The sequence below is a fragment of the Oryctolagus cuniculus genome, unplaced genomic scaffold (genome assembly GCF_964237555.1).
Source record: "Oryctolagus cuniculus unplaced genomic scaffold, mOryCun1.1 SCAFFOLD_55, whole genome shotgun sequence".
NCBI lineage: Eukaryota > Metazoa > Chordata > Mammalia > Lagomorpha > Leporidae > Oryctolagus > Oryctolagus cuniculus.
In genome coordinates, this window is record NW_027208214.1 from 439,118 (window position 1) to 462,216 (window position 23,099).

The following is a 23,099-nucleotide window of genomic DNA, read 5'->3' on the forward strand; positions in this document are numbered from 1 at the left end:
AAGAGTTAAACTGGACAGGAATGATTTTTGGATGGGAGGTCTCTCTGTCTCTTTCTCTGCCTTTCAAATACTTTTTTTAAAATTAATTCCAGATGGATCAAAGACTTAAACAAATGATCAAAAAAAATATAAAACGTCTTTGAAGAAGGGGCTGGTGCTGTGGCGTAGCAGGTAGAGCCACCGCCTGCAGTGCCAACATCCGATTTGGGTGCCATTTCAAGTCCTGGCTACTCTACTTCTGATCCAGCTCTCTGCTGTGGCCTGGGAAAGCAGTGGAAGATGGGCCAAGTCCTTTGTCCCTTGCACCCGTGTGGGAGACCTGGAAGAAGCTCCTGGCTCCTGGCTTCGGATTGGCACAACTCCAGCTATTGCAGACATCTGGGGAGTGAACCAATGGAGGAAGACTCCCCCCACACCCCCTTCTCTGTAACTCTACCTTTCAAATAAAGAAAATAAATCTTAAAAAAAAAGTTGTAGAGGAAAACAGGGAAAAGCCTTCACGGCATCAGATTTATCAATGATGTCTCAAATATGACACCAAAAGCATAGACAGCAAAAGAAAATGAATAGATACATAGGACTTAATTGGAATTGAAAACGTGTGTTGGGGGCTGGTGCCATGGCTCACTTGGTTAATCCTCCGCCTGCAGCGCCGACATCCCATTTGGGTACCAGGTTCTAGACCTATTCCAGTCCAGCTCTCTGCTGTGGTCTGGCAAGGCAGTGGACGATGGCCCAAGTCCTTGGGCTCCTGCATCTGCATGGGAGACCAGGAGGAAGCACCTGGCTCCTGGCTTCGGATCGGCATAGCTCTGGCCATAATGGCCATTTGGGGGGTGAACCAATGGAAGGAAAACTTTTCTCTCACTCTCTCTCACTTTCTAACTCTGCCTGTCAAATAAAAAATAAAAAAAAAAAGAATTCCCATAAAAAAAAAGTATGTGCCTGAAAGGACATCATCAAGAGAGTGGAAAGACTGCCCACTGCATTGAACTGTGAAGTTGAGGGCAGGTGTTAAGTCACTGCGTGGCACACCCATACCCCATGGTGGAGCCCCTGAGGTTGGGTCCTGGCTCTGCTTCCAATCCAGCTTCCCGCTAACGCATGCCCTGGGAGGCAGCAGTGAGGACTCAAGTACTTTGGTGTCTGCTGCTCACATGGGAGACCTGGATAGGGTTCCAGGCTCCTGGCTTCTGGCTGTTGCAGGCATCGGGGAGTAAACCAGTGGATGGAAGATCTGTCGACCTATCTCTGTCTCTCCCTGTCTGTCTGCCTTTCAAGTAAATATAAAACAAATTGTTAAATTATATATGTGACAAGGGATTACTATCCAGAATGTATATAAACAACTTCGACAATTCAACAACAAAAACTACCCAATTAAAAAATGAGCATGGGGAGGGGGCAGTGCTGTGGCTTAGCAGGTAGGGTCGCCACCTGCAGTGCCAGCATCTTGTATGGGTGCTGGTTCGAATCCCCACTGCTCCACTTCCAATCCAGCTCTCTACTGTGTCCTGGGAAAGCAGTAGAAGATGGTCCAAGTGCTTGGACCCTGCACCCACGTGGGAGACCCAGAAGAAGCTCCTGGCTCCTGGCTTCCTATTGACCCAGCTCTGGTTATTGGGGCCATCTGTGGAGTGAACCAGCAGATAGAAAACTCTCTCTCTTTCTGTCTCTCCCCCCCCGCCTCTCTCTAGCTCCATCTTTCAAATAAATAAATCTAAAAAAAAAATTTGATCTCAGGCCTATCACTCTCTGAAATGTGGATGTTTGCATACTTTTGCTCCATCTGCTGGCAGAACCTGAGCGTGGATCTGAATCTCATGTCTTAGGTGAATTCCAGGACTGCCCCATCCTGTCAGTACAGAAGAGGGGCACAGTCACCATCACTTCCGCCAAGACTTAATACAATCCACTCTTCCACAGATCCTCAAATACTAATCTAGATGGCCTCTGCGTAAGCTGGAAATGTCTGGGTTTCACTGGCTGCACTTGCTTTTTGCATAATGTACTAGAACTCACCCACCCAAATAAGCTATTCTTACAAGGAGTGACAACATCCTCCAAGAATATAGATATTACCCCCACGTTTGTGCAACTGCCTCTAGTTTGCATTTTTTTAAAAAGACTTATTTATTTGAAAGTCAGAGCTAGAAGAGAGGGAGAGACAGTGGTGAGGACTGGGAGGGGGGAGAGAGAAAGAGAGAGAGAGAGAGAGATCCTGCATCCCTGGTTCACTCCCAAGATGGCTGCAATAGCCAGGGCCAGGAGCTTCTACCTGGTCTCCCATGTGGGTGGCAGGCGCCCAAGTAGTTGGGTCGTCCTCCGCTGCTTTCCCAGACCATCAGCAAGGAGCTGGGTCGGAAGTGGAGCCCCCTGCACACCTGTATGGGGTGCCGGCATTGAGGGTGGGCTGCTTTACCCACTATGCCATAACACTCAGCATTGAGCAGGGCTCTTGGAAGGATCCTGACACTCGGGCAGATCTTTTTTTTTATTATTTGTTTGAGAGGCCGAATTACAGAGAGTGAGAGAGAGAAAAAGAAAGAGATCTTCCATCCACTGATTCACTCCCCAAATGGCCACAACAGCTGGAGCCAGGAGCTTCTTAGAGGTCTCCCATGTGGCTGCAGGGGCCCAAGCACTTGGGTTCTCTTCCACTGCTTTCCCAGGCCACAGCAGAGAGCTGGATCAGAAGAGAAGAAGCCAAGATGCGAAGCGACACCCATAGGGATGCAGGGGCCACAGTCAGAGGCTTAGCCAACTACGCCACAGCGCCAGCCCCCCCCCCGGGCTGGAGCTAAACCCAGGAGCTCAATCCAGGTCTCCCATGTAGGAGGCATTTGAGACATGGCTGCTGCCTCTGTGTCGTCTACGTCAGCAGCAGAAAGCTGGATCCAGAGCCAGACACCCTGATGTCGAATGTGGGTATCTTCATGTCTTAACCACTGGACTAAACCTAGCCTGCTCCAAGGTTTGGGGAGATCGTAACCAAAAAGTCCTCTGATGGCACCAGCCTGGCAAGCAAGGAGGCCATGGAGAGGGCAAGGGAGAGATGCAAAAGCACTTCTGGGTCAGCGAGGGTTAAGAGCCAGATAGACCAGGACTTGTGCCACTCCCTTCCCCTCTAAGGTGTCAGTGCTGGGAAGAGGTGATTCACTCCCAGGTCAAGTTCAGGCACAGTGTGGGTTTTGTCTGGGGCCAGCAGCCTCCTGGCGGGAGGCCCATCCTTTAGGAAGCAGCTCTGGCTGTGTGGCCCCATCCCAGCCATCCAGGGGACAGGCCAGGTGTCCCTGCGTGGGAGGTGGCCTGGGGGTGGGGGTGGGGCCCCGCCATGTACCTTGTCATCCCCTTCACACAAGTCTGGCTGCGGCAGACCGAGATTGCACTTGGGCAGGGCCATGAGGGACACAGTCTTGGGAGGCTTAATAGAGGAAATATTAAATCAATGAAACCTCATTTCCAAGGTCGGTTCAGCAGCAGAATCCATTAACTTTATATTCACCCTCTGCTTCCCTCTAATAAAAACCCGGGAGGAGTTCAGAGGCATGATAACTTGTCCGCAATGTCAGCGTGTGCTATTCAATTACTGCGATTCTGAGTTTCTGAGCTAAAAGATAAAGACTCATTTGGATTATGAAAAGCCAATGCCGAAAGAACACTTCTTTCTCTGCCCCCCCTCCCCCGCCATGCAGGGAACGCTGCACAAACACGGCCGTGAGGGTCTGGCTCCGCCAGGGAGGCTGACAAAGGAGGGTAAATCAGCTCTCTCTCCTCCTCATATAAAAGACTCCCCAGCAAAAGGGAACACTAAGGCCACTCAGTACGGGCACCAGTCTCACTCCTTCCCATCCCCAGGCCAGAGGAAAGCCTGAGTTCAGTGCCCCCTCCCCCTCCCCGTGTCTTTGGTCGCATAAATGCAAAAATAAAACCTGGCGTGGCCCAGAGCTGGGGATGGGTTAGGGTCAAGGATCCACTGCCCCTGGTTGCAGAGTGCCAGCCTCTGTGGTGATGCTGTTGGCCAAAGGCTGGATAGAACAGGGCTGTGGAGGGCTGGGGGTGATCAGATTCAGCTCCCGTTAAACCCCAGCTCAAGAGTGGCTTGTCCTCTGGATGCTGTTGCCATGGCATCAGAAAGGCTGCCTCCCACCTGGTATGGACAAGGGCCAGGATGCCCTGGCACCTTGACCCTGACAGCAGCGACAGTTCTCTCCTGGACATGGCTGCGCCTCCCACCCGCCCCTCCCCAGCAGTCAGAAACCTAGGGCAGCCCTGCTGGGAGGGGCCTCACAGTCCAGTGGCTTGGCTTCCTGGCTGCTGCTTCCTGCCCTTTGAAGTTAAAAGGTGCGACTTTAGGAACAGCCCAGCACCAGAAGGAAAAGAAGCCTGGTTTTAGCCTTGCACATTCAGCCTCTTCTGTTTGATGAGGATGAGGAGAAATAGCCGAATTATCCACCTCTCCGGTGGTGAAGGGGGCCGGGAGGAAGGAGCAGCATTCAAGGGGTGACCAGTGAGGGCCATAGGCTTCTATGAACCAGGCAGAGGGCGAAACTGATGCCAGCCACCTACAGGGAGCCATTATTGCCAACTGCTTCAGGACCCTGCCCTGTCTCTGGAGAGCCCAGAGAATCAACTCACGCCCACTCTCAGGGCTGTGTTTCTCCTTCTGCAACTTTGTTTTCTTTTTCCCTTGCCTGTATTTATTTTCATCTTGCTTGAAAGGTGCACACAGAGATCTTCCATTGGCTGGTTTGCTCCCCAAATAGTTACCTGCAACAGGTGGAGCTGGACCAGGCCCTAGCCAGGAGCCTGGAACTCAGTGTGGGTCTCCCACGTGTGGGTGGCAGGGACCCAAGTACGTGAGCCTCCATCTGCTGTCTCCACAGGTGCCCTTTAGGCAGGAAGCTGGAAGCAGAAGCAAGGCCAGGACTCGGACCCAAGTGCTCCGATGTGGGATGCAGGGGTCCCAAGTGGCGTTTTAATGGCTGCTCCAAATGCCTGCCCTTGTCTGTGACTTTAAGTACAACCACGTGGTCCCAGAGCCATTCCCTTGAGATTGACAGAAGCCTGGAGTGTACCATGCACAATCCTTAGAGCTAAGGAGAGAGAGCTGTTAAGTCCCTGCCTTCAGAGGGGATTATGGGAAGAGGCAGACAGGCAGTCGGTCCTGGGATAGTCCAGCTTGGCCTGGGACAGAGGACAGCCACAGCACTCTGAGCACTTGCACACCTGTGCCCTGGTGCCAAGAGGCTGCAGAGGGAACCAACAGACAGCGTGCCAGACAGCGGGCTCTTCAAGGAGGGCACCCAGGGCCAGTGCTGTGGTGTAGTAGGTTAAGCCTCCACCTGCAGTGCCGGCATTCCATATGGGCACCGCTTCCTGTCCTGGCTACTCCTTTTCTGATCCAGCTCTCTGCTATGGCCTGGGAAAGCTGTGGAAGATGGCCCAAGTGCCTTATCCCCCTGCACCCATGTGGCAGACCCAGAAGAAGCTCCTGGTTCCTGGCTTTGGATTGGCCCAGCTCCAGCCATTACAGCCATTTGGGGAGTGAACCAGCAGATGGAAGACCTCTCTCTCCCTGTCTCTTCCTCTCTCTGTAACTCTGCCTCTCAAATAAATAAGTAAATCTTTTTAAAAAGGAGGTGGGGGCATACAGAGACAGACAGGCCAGAGTCTGCGACCACCCAGAGGAAGCACCCATGTCCCTATATCTCTCTCCCCAGCTAGAGAGAGCACAGGGGCAGGACATGAGACAGAGCAGGATCCCCAAACTCGCTGCATAGAGGAATCACCCAGGAAACATTTAAAAGAATCTTATTGCTTGGTGCCATGCTGTGCCATTCAAATCAGAACCTGTGGGGCTGAGGCTCAGGTGGTGTTGTGTGCCCAAGCTCCCCAGGTGGTGCTCATGGGCAGCCAGGCTGGGAATGCTGACAAGATCACCTCTCCGACATAAGCAGAAGCCAAGGGAGATGTGGCCCGGAGCTCATAGCCCAAAGGGCAGGGACTCAGGTGACACTGGTCCCAGTCCAGGGCCTGCTGTTCCCTCTGCTTCTCCGGACTGTCGGCATGCCCTGGCAAGCGGGCTGTGTCTCCCTGTTCCCTCCAGCCCAGCAGGCCATCGGCTCATGCATACTTTTTTCTTTTCCTTTCGATGACTTTTTTTAATTTTTGTAGTAGAATGTAGATAACATAAAATTTACCGTCATAGCCATTTTAAGTGTGCAGCTCAGTGGTTAAGTACATTCGCTCTGTGAGGGAACCATCATCACCATCCAGCTCCACGGGACTTCCATCTTCCCCGGCTACAGCTCTGCCCATTAAACACTGGCTCCCCACGTCTGACAGCGGCTCTGCTACTTCCTCTCTCCAAATGCGATTCTCCTGAGTGTCTCATATGAGTGGAATCATACTTTGTCCTTTTGGTTTTTCTCTTCTTCTTCTTTTTTTTTTTTTTTAAACATGCCCTCCAAGCCAGGTGAGGGTGGAACTTGTTAAATTTATTTATTTATTTAATTGAAAGATTTACAGAAAGAGAGGGCGAGATGAGAGAGAAAGATCTTCCATCTGCTTGATCACTCCCTGAGATGGCCGCAACAGCTGGCTCTGGGCCAGGCCAAAGCCAAGAGCCAGGAGTTTCATCTGGGTTTCCCACATGGGTAGAAAGGGCCCAAACACCTGGGCCATTTTCTGCTGCTTTTCCCAGGCCATAAGCAAGGAGCTGGAACCAAAGTGGAGCAGCCAGAACTTGAACTGGTGCCCTTGTGGGATGCTGGCATTGCAGGTGGTGGCTTTACCCGCTGTGCCACAATTCTGACCCCTGAATTTTTTTAAAGATTATTTATTCACTTGAAAGACAGAGTTACACACACACACACACACACACACAGGGAGGGGGGAGAGGGAGAGAGAGAAAATCTTCCATTAGCTGGTTCACTTCCCAAATGCAGGCACCCAAGCACTTAGGTCATCTTCTACTGATTTCCCAGGCACATTAGCAGGGAGCTGGATTGGAAGTGGAGCAGCCAGGACTCGGACTCATGCCCACATGGGATACTAGTAAAGCAGGTGGTAGCTTTACCCACTATACTACAATGTCAGCCCTTGTGTTTGTTTTTTTTTTAATATTTGCTGTTTATTTATTTGAAAGGCAGAGTTACAGAGAGGGAGGAGAATCTTCATCCACTGATTCACTCCCTAAATGGCCAAAATGGCAGGGGCTGTGTCAGGATGAAGCCAGGATCCAGGAACTTCATCCGGAACTCCCACGTGGGTGCAGGGGCCCAGACACTTGTGGCCATCTTCCACTGCTTTTCCAGGCTCATTAGCAGGGATCTAGATTGGGAGTGGAGCAGCCGGGTCTCAAACCAATCCATGTAGGATGCTGGTGTCACCAGGCGGCAGTTTAACCTGCTGTGCCACAGTGCCGGCCCCACACTTTGTCCTTTTGTGATTGCTTATGTCACTCAGCACAGTGTCCTCGGGTTCAACCACGTTGGAGCAGGTGTCAGATCCCCCTCCTGTTTTGAGACCAGTGAGCTACCGTTGCAGGCCTGTAGCATACTTTGTTTCTCCATTCCGCTGTGGGTGGACACTTGGGTTGTTCCCACTTTACGGCTATTGTGAGTGACGCTGCTACTGTGAACATGAGTGTTCAAGTACCTTTGTGAGACCCTGCTTACAATTCATTTTTTTTAAATACTTATTTTTATTTATTTGAAAAGCGGAGTTACAGAGAGGCGGAGGGAGGGAGGAAGAGAGAGAGACAGACAGACAGAGAGGTCTTTCATCTGCTGGTTCACTCCCCAGATGGCCGCAGCAGCTGGAGCTGAGTTGATCCGAAGCCAGGAGTCAGGAACTTCTTCCAGGTCTCCCATGTGGGTGCAGGGGTCCAAGGACTTGGGCCATCTTCCACTGCTTTCTCAGGCTATATCAGAGAGCTGGATCGGAAGTGGAGCAGCCGGGACTAGAACTGATGCCCATATGGGATGCTGGCACTGCAGGCGGCAGCTTAACTAGTGACTAAATGTAATACTTGCACATTTTTATGGGGTACCGTGCAGCATTTCAACACAGCATAGCATACATATATCCCATACATATATCCAATCCAGAATTAGCGTTTGCATCCCCTTCTCTGTGTTTGGGCTTACCCAGCCCTCCCTTCCAGTTCCTCCTGCAGTATCCGATACATTGTTGTGAACCAGGTGCCCCACTGTGCTGAGGAACAGGAGAATCTATTATTTCCCACCTTTTCCAACCTCCTCTCCCCCACCCCCACCCCCATTCCCACCCTGTGGTAATCACTATCAAAGCTCAGATTGACTTTTTAAAAAAAAGAATTTATACTTAGAGCATAAGTGTGTTATTTGTCTCCCTATATCCAGCCTATACCACTTAACATAACGACCTCCAAGTCCACTCAGCTGCGGCAGATGTCAAGATATCACTCTTTTTCATGGCTGAGTAATATTACCTTGAGTGTTTATGCCACCATTTCATTCTCTCTTCCTCCCACTGTGGGCACTTAGGTTGATCCCATATCTTGGCGAGTGGAAACAGTTCCATAGGTATCTGGTTTTGAGGGCTCGTCAGGGTGGCTGCACTGTGTACTTTCCCACCTGCCGTGCACAGGGGTTTCAATTCTTCCACATTCTCAGTAACACCTGCTATCTATCCATCCATCCATCCATCCATCCATCAATCCATCCATCTATCTACCTACGTATTTATGGTGATAACCATCCTAATTGATAGCATATGCCACCTCACTGTGGTTTTGATCTGCATTTCCCTAATGCTTAGTGGTGTTAAACACCTTTCCGTGTATTTCTTGGCTACTAACATATCTTCTTTGGAAAACTGGCTGTTCAAGACTTTTCTCAATTTTACGTATTTATTATTTATTTTTTTTAATTTTTTTATTTTTTGACAGGCAGAGTGGACAGTGAGAGAGAGAGACAGAGAGGAAGGTCTTCCTTTGCTGTTGGTTCACCCTCCAATGGCCGCCGCAGCTGGTGCGCGGCGGCCGGCGCACCGCGCTGATCCGATGGCAGGAGCCAGGTACTTATCCTGGTCTCCCATTGGGTGCAGGGCCCAAGCACTGGGGCCATCCTCCACTGCACTCCCAGGCCACAGCAGAGAGCTGGCCTGGAAGAGGGGCAACCAGGACAGAATCTGGCGCCCCGACCGGGACTAGAACCCGGTGTGCCGGCGCCACAAGGCGGAGGATTAGCCTAGTGAGCCGCGGTGCCGGCCCGTATTTATTTTTAAGTTACTTATTTGAGAGAGAGTGCACACAGGCACAAGTGAGCAAATTCCCATCTGCTGGTTCACTCCCTGAGTGCTCACAGGACCCCTGCCTGGGGTTGACTGGGAGCCGGGTATTCAGTCCACCAAGTGGGTGGCAGGGACTCAATTACTTGAGCCTTCACGGCTGCCCCTCAGGGTCTGCGTTGGCAGGAAGATGGGGTCAGGAGCCAGGGATGGGATTGGAATCGGGTACTCTGGTGTGGGTTGGGGCTGTCTGAACCGCTAGGCCAAATACCTGCCCATCCCCATTTTTAACCTGGGTAGTTCTGTTGTCAGGGATCATAGATGTTCTTTCTGTGTTCTGGAGATCTGCCTTGTGCCGCATGCATGAGGTGCAAATATTGTCTCCCATTCCGTGGGTTGCTTTTCACTCTGTCCATTGTATCCTTTGATGCACAGGAGGTTTTCATGTTGAAAGTTTAAGTTCCCTAGTTTTTTCCTTTTGTTGCCTATGCCTTTGGTGTTCGAACCAGGAAATCACTGTCAAATCCAACACTGTGAACCTTTCCCGCTGTGTTTTCTAAGAATTCTGCAGCTGTTGCTCTTAGGTTTACATCTTGGGATTCATTTGTGAATGTGGCGCAAGAGAAAGGTTCACTCTTTTTTTTTGTTTTGTTTTTGCATGTGGAAAGGCAGTTTTCCCAGCACCGTTTGTTGAAAAGGTTGTCCAGATGGGGGGCTGGCGCTGTGGCGCAGTGGGTTAATGCCATGGCCCGCAGTGCCGGCATCCCTTCTGAGCACCGGTTCTAGTCCTGGCTGTTCCTCTTCTGATCCAGCTCTCTGTTATGGCCTGGGATAGCTGTGGAGGATGGCCTAATTCCTTGGGCTCCTGCACCCACGTGGGAGAGCCGGGAGAAACTCCTGGCTTCGGATCAGCACAGCTCTGGCTGCTGCAGCCATCTGGGGAGTGAACCAGCAGATAGAAGACCTCTCTCTCTGTCTCTACCTCTCTCTGTAACTCTTTCAAATAAAATAAATCTTAAAAAAAAGATTGTCCAGGGGCCGGCATTGTGGTGTAGTGGGTAAAGCCACCGCATGTGATACTGGCATCCTGTGTTGGTGCTGGTTCGAGTCCCAGCTCCTCCACTTCCAATCCAGCTACCTGCTAATGCACATGGGAAAGCAGTAGAAGATGGCCCAAGTGCTTGGGCCCCTGCACCCATGTAGGAGACCCAGAGGAAGCTCCTGGCTCCTGGCTTCAGTCTGGCCCAGCCCTGATTTGTTGCAGCCATTTGGGGAATGAACCAGAGGATGGAAGATCTCCCTCCCACCCCACCCTATCCTGCCTGTGTAACTCTGCCTTTCAAATAAATAAAACTAAATCTTTGGGGAAAAAAGAAAAAAGAAAAAAAGTTGTCCTTTCCTCTACTGAGTGGGCAGCAGGTTGTTTTGTGCGTGGTGTGATACAGTGCGCCCATGGCACCTGATACCACACCCACCATGGTTTACTAAATGATGGTCCTTTCTACCCTCCCCTTTTTCTTTTTTTAAGATTTTATTTATTTATTTGAGAGGTAGAGTTACAGACAGTGAGAGGGAGAGACAGAGAAAAAGGTCTTCCATCCACTGGTTCACTCCCCAGGTGTCCGCAACAGCCAGAGCTGAGTCAATCCAAAGCCAGGAGCTTCTTCCAGGTCTCCCACATGGGTGCAGAAGCCCAAGGACTTGGACCATCTTCTACTGCTTTCCCAGACCACAGCAGAGAGCTGGATCAGAAGTGGAGCAGCCGGGACCCGAACCAGCGCCCATAGGGGATGCCAGTCCTTGGGCCAGATCTGTCCCCAGTGTGTGTTCCCTCATGAAAGCAGCCCCGTTGGCTCCACCCATCTTGCTTGGGAGGAGAATGGGGGAGTCTGGTCTCTCCCCTTTTCCTGCCAGCACCACCCCTTTCTTCGAGGAGAATGTAAACCCATCTCTCTTTCTGATTCCACAGAAAAGGCGACAGACGGCTCCTTGCAGAGCAAGGACTGGACACTGAACATGGAGATCTGTGACATCATCAATGAGACCGAGGAAGGGTACGTGTGCCTTGGGCCAGGGGCCTCTCTCAAGCCCTTGGCGTCTTTTTTTTTTTTAGTCTGTTACTTTTGGCATTAAAAAATTTTTTTTTTTTAGTTTGCTTAGCAATAGAGAGATGGGTATAGGGGAGGTGGGGGGGGTCTTCAATTTGGTTTGCTCCCCAAATGCCTGCAACAGCCAGGGCTAAGCCAGGCCAAAGCCAGGAGCCTGGAATTCCATCTGGGTCTTCCACATGAGTGGCGGCGGGGAGGGGGGTGGGCCAAGCACTTGAACCATCACCCACTGCCTCCCATAGTGCATGTTCGTCTCCCAGGGTGCGTATTAGCAGGAAGCTGGATGGGAAACGGAGGCGGGACTCAACCCCAAACGCTCCGATGGGAGATACAGCTTGCCCTGCTGCTCCACGGTGCCTGCCCCACTGTTACTCCTAATCGCATGTCGTTTTCCCATCCATCCTTCTCCCAGCTTCCCCGATGACAGTGCTCAAGGTGGAGCAGTGGTGACCACTTTTAATCCCAAGTGGGGAAGGAACTACCTGGTTCCCTGTCCCTGGTGGCGTCTCTTTCTGCCCCTCCTGCCTGTCCCCTGCCGCACCTTGGCAGCCGTGGGGCTGTCTCTGCCCTGGTTTGCTGGGTGACAGGGCCTCTTGAGGGAGGGCCAGGGCATGGTCAGATAAGGCAGGGAATGAGGGGGCACACATGGCACAGGCCGCTGAGCGTTTCCAGCTGTGTAGACTCAGCCCGTAGGGTTGCGTCTCACGTTCCCACACTGCTGGATCTCCCAGGTTGCAGGCTGTAGCCTCCCCTTCACTCTGTCCTGTGGTTAGCCCCTCTGCCCACCCCATGGACACTTTGCTGTCATCACGCTCTGTGAACCGCCTCCAGGGTGGTGAGGAGAACAGATGGGAGAGGAGAGTCCCCAGGGGGCACCCAGAAGCACAGGCCGTGTCAGCACCAAAGTGACTCTGGCTCTGACTTCCGGTGAAGTCTGGCCATGGCCCGGCCCTTGTCTCAAAGAGACCATGCTGTCCGATGCTGCATTCAGAATGGCCTGGCTGGAGGCAGGCCCCATTCAGAAGCGAGAAAGACCAGGCGGGATCTTAACGTCCTCATCCTGGTGGGGGGCAGGGGTGGTGGCCTTGACCGAGGGGATTCCGATTCCATTCTGGGTGCCTCTGGGAGGGAGAAGTCAGTTGGGGGCTTGCTGGTGTGGGAAGTGAGCAGAAAGTGCTGCACAGCCACAGCTGGAGCCACCACTTCCTAGGTGGAGCAGACCGGGGACGGAGCCACCAGCTAAGCTCACAGGGCAGACAGCAGCATCAGGAGTGCACAGGGACCTGTGCTGTCTGTGAGCTGGTGGGGAGGGTTCCAGTTAAAGGTGACACACTTTGCCTGCCAGTGGGGGTGGTCTGCTCAGGGCCCAGGCACGCGGCCACTCACAGGTGGCTGCTGGTGCAGTCACTCGGCTCGGACTGCCCACCATCCTCCTGACCTCCCACTTGGGATGTTTTCTTCCTCATGGCCCCTGGGGATCAGCGGATGGGGGGTATAAGGGCTCTAGGACACCAAGGTTAATGGGCTAGCCCACCCTCAAGCGCCCCCTACTGGCTCAGAGGAAGAACAGGCTTTGGCCTGGGCCCCCAGGCTGACAGCAAGAAGAGTCCAGCCACTGAGGGTGACTGGAAAAAAGCCAGTGTGTCTCTGGGCTGAATTCCTGGGTGAGCAGGCAGTCCAGGTGTGTGGCTCTCTGACTTCCATGCCTCCCCCTATGGGCCCACGTCTCTTTCTGCCCCCTTTCTGATCTTCTGGGGAAATGCGCAAATACCCAGAAGGCTCTGGGCCAAGGAAACCCAGGGCCCCGGGACCTGCCTCATGCCAGAGGAGCTGCCTGCACCCTTAGCTTCTTTTTTTTTCAAATGCAAAAATCCTGCCGAAACACCAATTTGAACCCAGGAGCTTCTTCCGGGTCTCCCATGCGGGTGCAGGAGCCCAAGGACTGGGGCCATCTTCTACTGCTTTCCTAGGCCACAGCAGAGAGCTGGATGGGAAGAGGAGTAGCCAGGACTCGAACTGGCACCCATGTGAGATGCCAGCGCTGCAGGCTGAAACATCTACATGGATGTTGGAGTCTGTCTTGTCCCACCACGCCCCAGTAGACTGTGAGCTACACCAGGGCAGGACACCATGCCTCAGCCACCTTTTTAGCCCTAGCACCTCTCACGGTCCATCCATAATTGGCTGTGGATAAAAACTGGTTCAGTAAGAGGATCAGGTGGGGAAGGTGCCGAGGCACTCAATCTGATGAGGAACGCAGACCTGTAAATGACAGTCACAGCTCAGCCTGGGCCGTGCTGAGAGAGCCAGCTGCAGGCACCGTGGAGAGGCCCCCCTTAGCTACAGAGAGCAGCCCACCCAGCAGCAGCTGACTGGCAGCAGCCAGAGGCTTCTTGGAGGAGGTGATAGCGGAGTGGAGTCTTGTTGGATACCAGCCAAAGAATATCACCCAGGAGGAACCCCTCTTGAGGACTGGTTTTTCTTTACTCTTACAGGGATGAAAAGACCATGTTAGGGCCGGCGCCATGGCTCACTAGACTTATCCTCTGCCTGCGGCACCAGCACCCTGGGTTCTAGTCCCAGTCGGGGCGCTGGATTCTGTCCCGGTCGCTCCTCTTCCTGTCGCTCCTCTTCCTGTCTAGCTCTCTGCTATGGCCCGGGAGTGCAGTAGAGGATGGCCCAGGTGCTTGGACCCTGCACTCACATGGGAGACCAGGAGAAGCACCTGGCTCCTGGCTTCGGATCAGCGTGGTGCGCCAGCCGCAGTGCGCCAGCCACAGCGGCCATTGGAGGGTGAACCAACGGCAAAGGAAGACCTTTCTCTCTGTCTCTCTCTCCCACTGTCCACTCTGCCTGTCAAAAAAAAAAAACATATTGGACTCTGCCTCATTGTGACTGGAGCATCATGGTACATCAGGAGTGCTACTTTTATGCTAATCACTCTGGCATCATCCAGGACAAGATCAAGACCCTCCAAGAAGACCTTGAAGCTCTAGTTACCTGTGGTCGGGCCTTGGGGGATGGCTTCCTTATCTCCTCCCCCTTGTGGGACCCATGCTCTCCATTGTCCTTGTAAATTTGTCTAAGATCACATAGCTGCGCTCCAGTTAATGGTGGTCCAACAACTATATGCCACTCTTCAACAACTGGGTTATGCCGCTCTTTAAGCGCCAGATTGGGAACCCTATACATCCGCCCACGGCCACTGCCAAGATGTAAAGGTATAATACATCATACCCTAAGTTGCTGAGGTAGTAGCCAGTGACGGGTAAGATCCCCTGGGACAGGGGGGCGGAGCCAAGATGGCAGAATAGTGAGGGCGCGCACCGATAGGCCGGGAAAATTTAGTTTAATAAAAGTGGAGTTACAGTAGCCTCAGAAAAAGGATCAGGAAAAAATTGCAGAGGAAACTCTTCTGCATCAAGTGGCTGTGACTCGGAGGACCTACTGGGAGAACAAGGTCGCCCACCGGAGAACAAGGTCGCCCACCGCACGGAAGCCGAGCCGCGGGAGCGGCAGGGTCTGCGCGCCAGTGCAGGAAGGGGAGTGGATGTCACACAGACACAAGCGGAGAGAGTTGGGACGCCCAGGGCTCTGAGTCCACACATCGGCGCTGGAAGGGGAGGTGAGCTCAGTAACCCGAGACATTGGCGGGGAAACCGCGGTCAGAATCTAGAGGGGAGCGGGAAAGTGCACCATACTCACTCCAGGAGAGAAGGAAAAAAAGGTGGGGGGTTTCTCTCTCAACAAGGCTGCAAGGCTGCAAGGCCTGCAAGAGTTTGCAAGAGTTTGCAAGAGTTTGTAAGAGTTTGCAAGAGACAAAGAGCAGGCAACCTCTCTGGATTTACATAACAACAGGGGAGAGCTAAAGAACTGAGTCACTACAATTCAGTAGCCTAGGCAACCCAGTGGGAGTCCAGAGGAGAAACAGAGCCTCCACAGACTCTGGGTAGAAGCCAGAGATCGGAAGCTAATTATCATTAATTCTGCACAGCTGTGCGGTGCAGTATTAATTCACCCCCTGAATAAATTAAATAAATAAATAAAAAGAGAGAGATTTACCACGCATAACCTGAGGATGTCACCTTTGCACACCCATAACCCAGAAGAACCAAGCAGAGCTCTCAGGCCACACCCATCTCAAGCCTCCAAGGCTCCTCCAACAGCAGGCAGTCCACTTAACACAGACATAGTATAAAATAAAAAAAAAAATTAAAAAAAAAGAAACGCACAGTGACGAAAAAAGATTTAAATATGCCAAGCAACAAACACAAAAATCGAGGGAACAAGATCAACGATGACACTATGATGCCTCCAAATAAACAAAACACCCCAAGCCAAGATTATGAAGATGATGAGATAGAAGAAATGCAAGATACGGATTTCAAAAAGTATATGATAAGAACATTTAGAAGTTTTCAAAAGCAAATCCTTGAACTACAGAAATCCTTATTGGACAGGATTGAAAATCTCTCTCGTGAAAATGAAATTTTAAGGAAGAATCAAAATGAAACGCAGAAACTAGTAGAGCAGGAAAGTGTGATAGTGAAGAGAAATCAAAATGAAATGAAGAGCTCAATAGATCAAATGACAAACACATTAGAAAGCCTTAAAAACAGAATGGGTGAAGCAGAAGAGAGAATATCAGACTTAGAAGACAGAGCACAGGAAAACATACAGTGAAACCAAAGAAAAGTAGAGGAAATTAGAAATCTAAAAAATATTGTTGGGAATCTACAGGATACTAATAAAAAAAACAACATTCGAGTTCTAGGAGTTCCTGAAGGCATGGAGAGAGAGAAAGGATTAGAAGGCATTTTTAGTGAGATACAAGCAGAGAACTTTCCAGGTTTGGAGAAGGACAGAGACATCCTAGTACAGGAAGCTCATAGAACCCCCAATAAACATGACCAAAAGAGATCCTCACCATGACACGTGGTAATTAAACTTACCACAGTGAAACATAAAGAAAAGATCCTAAAATGTGCAAGAGAGGAACGTCAGATTACTCTCAGAAGATGTCCAATTAGACTCACAGCAGACTTCTCATCAGAAACACTACAGGCTAGGAGGGAATGGCGAGACATAGCACAGGTGCTAAGAGAGAAAAATTGCCAGCCCAGAATATTATATCCTGCTAAGCTCTCATTTGTGAGTGAAGGGGAAATAAAGACCTTCCATAGCAAACAGAAATTGAAAGACTTTGTGGCCACTCGTCCGGCCCTGTAAAAGATACTTAAAGATGTGCTACACTCAGAAACACAGAAACACAGCCATCAATATGAAAGAAGGTAAAGGAAGAAAAACCACCAGTAAAAGAGCATGGGAAGCTCAAAGCATATACTAGAAAATATCTCCGGGAAAATGGCAGGGCAAAGTCACTACGTATCAATAGTCATATTAAACATTAATGGTCTTAATTCTTCAATTAAAAGACACCGATTGGCTGATTGGCTCAAGGAACAAAACCCAACTATTTAGGCCAGCGCCGCTGCTCACTAGGCTAATCCTCTGCCTAGCGGCGCCAGCACACCGGGTTCTAGTCCCGGTCAGGGCGCCGGATTCTGTCCCGGTTGCCCCTCTTCCAGGCCAGCTCTCTGCTGTGGCCAGGGAGTGCAGTGGAGGATGGCCCAGGTGCTTGGGCCCTGCACCCCATGGGAAACCAGGAAAAGCACCTGGCTCCTGCCTCCTGCCATCGGATCAGCACGGTGTGCCGGCCACAGCGCGCCGGCCGCGGCGGCCATTGGAGGGTGAAACAATGGCTAAGGAAGACCTTTCTCTCTGTCTCTCTCTCTCACTGTCCACTCTGCCTGTCAAAAAAAAAAAAAACAACTATTTGTTGCCTACAAGAAACACATCTCTCTAACAAAGATGCATGCAGACTGAAAGTGAAAGGTTGGAAAAAGAATTCCATGCTAACGGAAACAAAAAAAAAGCAGGTGTAGCCATATTAATATCAGACAAAATAAACTTTAATACAAAAACTGTTAAGAGAGACAAAGAGGGGCACTATATAACGATTAAGGGATCAATTCAACAGGAAGATGTAACTATTATAAATGTATATGCACCTAATTACAGGGCACCGGTCTATTTAAAAGATATGTTAAGGGACTTAAAAGGAGATTAGATTCCAATACAATAGTACTGGGGGACTTCAATACTCCACTCTCAGAAATAGACAGATCATCCGGACAGAAGATCAACAAGGAAACAGCAGATTTAATCGACACTATAGCCCAAATGGATCTAACAGATATATACAGAACTTTCAATCCTACATCTAAAGACTTTTTTGAAAATATAAACAAAATTGACACCCCATTGGCCCAACTAACTAAAAAAAGAAGAGGAAAGACCCAAATCAATAAAATCAGAGATGAAAAAGGAAACGTAACAACAGACACCACAGAAATAAAAAGAATCATCAGAAATTACTACAAGGACTTGTATGCCAGCAAACAGGAAAATCTATCAGAAATGGGTAGATTCCTGGACACATGCAGTCTACCAAAATTGAACCATGAAGACATAGAAAATCTAAATAGACCCATAACTGAGACAGAAATTGATACAGTAATAAAGGCCCTCCCAACGAAGAAAAGCCCAGGACCAGATGGATTCACTGCTGAATTCGACCAGACATTTAAAGAAGAACTAATTCCATTTCTTCTCAAACTATTCAGAACGATCAAAAAAGAGGGAATCCTCCCAAATTCTTTCTCTGAAGCCAGCATCACCTTAATCCCTAAGCCAGAGAAAGATGCAGCACTGAAAGAAAATTATAGACCAATATCCCTGATGAACATAGATGCAAAAATCCTCAATAAAATTCTGGCCAATAGAGTACAACAACACATCAGAAAGATCATCCACCCAGACCAAGTGGGATTTATCCCCGGTATGCAGGGATGGTTCAGCATTTGCAAATCAATCAATGTGATTCACCACATTAACAGACTGCAGAAGAAAAACCATATGATTATCTCAATAGATGCCAAGAAAGCATTCGATAAAATTCAACACCCTTTCATGATGAAAACTCTAAGCAAATTGGGTATAGAAGGAACATTCCTCAATACAATCAAAGCAATTTATGAAAAACCCACGGCCAGCATCCTATTGAATGGGGAAAAGTTGGAAGAATTTCCAATGAGATCTGGCACCAGACAGGGATGCCCACTCTCACCACTGCTATTTAACATACTTCCGGAAGTTTTAGCCAGAGCCATCAGACAAGAAAAAGAAATTAAAGGAATACAAATTGAGAAGGAAGAAGTCAAACTATCCCTCTTTGTAGACGATATGATTCTTTACTTAGAGGATCCAAAGAACTCTACTAAGAGACTATTACAACTCATAGAGGAGTTTGGCAAAGTGGCAGGATATAAAATCAATGCACAAAAATCAACAGCCTTTGTATACACAAGCAATGCCATGGCTGAGAAAGAACTGCTAAGATCAATCCCATTCACAATAGCTACAAAAACAATCAGATACCTTGGAATAAACTTAACCAAGGACGTTAAATATCTCTACGATGAGAATTACAAAACCTTAAAGAAATAGAAGAGGATACCAAAAAATGGAAAAATCTTCCATGCTCATGGATTGGAAGAATCAACATCATCAAAATGTCCATTCTCCCAAAAGCAATTTATAGATTCTATGCAATCCCAATCAGGATACCAAAGACATTCTTCTCAGATCTAGAAAAAATGATGCTGAAATTCATATGGAGACGCAGGAGACCTCGAATAGCTAAAGCAATCTTGTACAACAAAAACAAAGCCGGAGGCATCACAATACCAGATTTCAGGACATACTACAGGGCAGTTGTAATCAAAACAGCATGGTACTGGTACAGAAACAGATGGATAGACCAATGGAACAGAATTGAAACATCAGAAGTCAACCCAAACATCTACAGCCAACTTATAGTTGATCAAGGATCTAAAACCAATTCCTGGAGCAAGGACAGTCTATTCAATAAATGGGGCTGGGAAAACTGGATTTCCATGTGCAGAAGCATGAAGCAAGACCCCTACCTTACACCTTACACAAAAATCCACTCAACATGGATTAAAGACTTAAATCTACAACCTGACACCATCAAGTTATTAGAGAACATTGGAGAAACCCTTCAAGATATTGGCACAGGCAAAGAATTTCTGGAAAAGACCCGTGAGGCACAGGCCGACAAAGCGAAAATCAACTATTGGGATTGCATCAAATTGAGAAGTTTCTGTACTGCAAAAGAAACAGGAGAGTGAAGAGACAACCGACAGAATGGGAAAAAATATTTGCAAACGATGCAACAGACAAAGGGTTAATAACCAGAATCTACAAAGAGATCAAGAAATTTCACAAAAACAAAATCAACAACCCACTTAAGAGATGAGCCAAGGACCTCAATAGACATTTTTCAAAAGAGGACATCAAAATGGCCAAACAGGCACATGAAAAAATGTTCAAGATCACTAGCAATCAGGGAAATGCAAATCAAAACCACAATGAGGTTTCACCTCAGCCCAGTTAGAATGGCTCACATACAGAAATCTACCAACAACAGATGCTGGCGAGGATGTGGGGAAAAAGGAACACTAACCCACTGTTGGTGGGAATTCAAACTGGTCAAGCCACTATGGAAGTCAGTCTGGAGATTCCTCAGAAACCTGAATATAACCCTACTGTTCGACCCAGCCATCCCACTCCTTGAGATTTACCCAAAGGAGTTTAAATTGGCAAACAAAAAAGCAGTCTGCACCCTAATGTTTATTGCAACACAATTCACAATAGCCAAGACCTGGAACCAACCTAAATGCCCATCAACGGCAGACTGGATAAAGAAATTATGGGATATGTACTCTTTAGAATACTATACCGCAGTAAGAAACAATGAAATCCAGTCATTTGCAACAAAATGGAGGAATCTGGAACACATCAAGCCAATCCCAAAGGGACAAATACCATATGTTCTCCCTGATCGGTGACAACTGACTGAACACCAAAAAGGAAACCTCCTGAAGTGAAATGAACACTATGAGAAATGGTGACTTGATTAGCATAGCCCTGACTGTTAATGAACAACTTAATACATTATCCCTCTTAGTAGTTTTTTTTGTCTGTTCTACTTAATATGACTGGTTTAATTCTGTAATTAATACACAGTTATTCTTAAGTGTTGAAATTTAACTGAAATGTGATCCCTGTTAAACATAAGAATGGGAATAAGAGAGGGAAGAGATGTACAGTTTGGGACATGCTCAAGCTGACTTGCCCCAAATGGTAGAGTTAGAAACATACCAGGGGACTCCAATTCAATCCCATCAAGGTGGCATGTACCAATGCCATCTCACTAGTCCAAGTAATCAATCTCAGTTCACAATTGATCATAATGAAAGGACTAAGAGTCAAAGGGAGCACATAAACAAGTCTAGTACCTGCTAACACTAACCGATAGAATAAAGGGGAGAGTGATCCAACATGGGAAGCGAGATACTCAGCAGACTCATAGAATGGCAGATGTCCTAAACAGCACTCTGGCCTCAGAATCAGCCCTTAAGGCATTTGGATCTGGCTGAAAAGCCCATGAGAGTATTTCAGGCATGGAAAGCCAAGACACTCTGGCAAAAGATCTCTGTGAGTGAGATCCCAGTGGAAAGAACAGGTCTTCAAAGAAGGAGGTACCTTTCTCTGAAGGGAGGAGAGAACCTCCACTTTGACTATGACCTTGTCTAAACAAGATAAGAGTTGGAGAACTCAAAAGGCTTCCATAGCCTTGGTAACTCATGACTGCAGCTTAGGGAGATTACTGATGCCATAGACAGGAGTGTCAATTTGTCAAGTCAACAATAGGAGTCACTGTGCACTTACTCCTCATGTAGGATCTCTGTCCTTAATGTGCTGTACATTGAGACTTAATGCTATAACGAGTACTCAAACAGTATATTTCACTTTGTGTTTCTATGGGGGTGCAAACTGTTGGAATCTTTACTTAATGTATACTAAACTGATCTTCTGTAAAAAAAAAAAAAAGAAATTATCAATTCCCAACTTGACTCTCACTGGGATTAAACATGACAATAGGTCTGATCTGATTTCATCATCATTTAAAAATCATCTATTATTTTTCACTTTATGTTTCTGTGTGGGCACAAACTGTTGAAATCTTTACTTAATGTATACTAAACTGAACCTCTGTATATGAAGAGAATCGAAAATGAATCTTGATGTGAATGGAAGGGGAGAGGGAGTGGATAAGGGGAGGGTAGTGGGTTGGAGGGACGGTATGGGGGGGGAAGCCATTGTAATCCATAAGCCGTACTTTGGAAATTTATATTCATTAAATAAAAGTTAAAAAAAAAGATCCCCTGGGGCAGCCCTTAACAGCTGGAGTAGTAGTCAAAGACGGGTAAGATCCCCAGAGGGGGACAACCTAAGACAGACATGCTCCTTAAAGGGCTGATCCCAGTCAGATGGGATAACCTAAGACAGGCATATGGCGCCTGGTGGGTCTGAGGCTGCCTCAGTTAAGCTACATAAGATCAAAGCACTGGCAGGGGGCAGGGATAGGTCAGATTTAGTTCTGGACACGTGGACAGTGCGTGATCCCTATACTTTGCTTAAGTTGCCCCTGTGCATTGCCCACCCATGCCTGCGTGACCTCTTCTCTGATTGGCTCCCCTACTGCTCATGCCCTTTGTAAGCTTTATAAGCCTGCACACTTCCTCAATAAAGTGGTTCCTGCTTTGACAGAACCCACGGGTGCTTGTGATGTGTTCATCACCCGTGGACCATTCGCCTTGTTGGGGAGTGTTTGTAGTGGCCCCTGCTGGTCAGGGGCCAGCCTAGGGCTTGAGACCCCGACACGCAACAGCCAGAGCTGCGCTGATCCAAAGCCAGGAGCTATCAGAGAATGAAATGGAGACTTCAGATGTTTTTTGTATCTTGAAAGGCAGCCATGGCTCAGAGGCAGCAGAATCTGGGCCACGTGAGCTCTCGGAATAGAAACGGTGGCAGGTCAGGACATGGATCTCTGCAGGTCTGAAATAGTGGGTTATTGATCTCAAACAGCCCCAGAATAAACAGTTCCCTCTAAAGCCCAGAGGTTGTTGGATTTTTTTTCCCCCTCTGAAAAATTCCCCTCAGAACTTTATTAGGCGACTTCTCTCTGCCAGGAGACTGGAATTTGGGTAATAAAGGAGGAAAGAACATTGGAGAACCAGGGAGTTGAAAGCTTTTGTTTTGTTCTCAGAACTTGAGCCACAGCACTCACTAAACCCAGAGTGAGTCCCAGAATGTTTTCTTTTAAGATTTATTTATTTATTTGAGAGGCAGCATTAGAGACAGAGACAGAGAGACAGAGAGAGAGGACTTCCACCCGCTGGTTCACTCCCCAAATGGCCGCAACAGCTGGAACTGGGCTTCTCTGAAGCCAGGAGCCAGGAGCTTCTTCCAGGTCTCCCACGCGGGTGCAGGGGCCCTAGGACTTGGGCCATCTTCCTACTGCTTTCCCAGGCCATAGCAGAGAGCTGGATGGGAAGTGGAACAGCTGGGACTCAACCAGCTCCCATATGGGATGCCAGCGCCGCAGGTGGAGACTTAGCCTACTATGCTACAGTGCCGGCCCCCTTAATTGTTTCCATAAACAGTGGTGACATTTTCTTCATAGTGTCCTCCATGAAAAGCAAAGGAGTTACCACGTGGAGGGCG

At 48.9% G+C, this 23,099-nt stretch overlaps 1 protein-coding gene across 1 annotated transcript in view; it reads left to right on the top strand.

Moving 5' to 3' along the window:
• The window catches only part of LOC127482659 (zinc finger protein 286A-like), a 151,042-nt gene that overhangs the window by 56,317 nt on the left and 71,626 nt on the right, over nucleotides 1-23,099 (top strand). The window contains exon 5 of the mRNA XM_070067679.1: nucleotides 11,246-11,330. The gene's annotated coding sequence lies outside the window, so the exon portion shown is untranslated. The remainder of the gene's footprint in view (nucleotides 1-11,245; nucleotides 11,331-23,099) is intronic.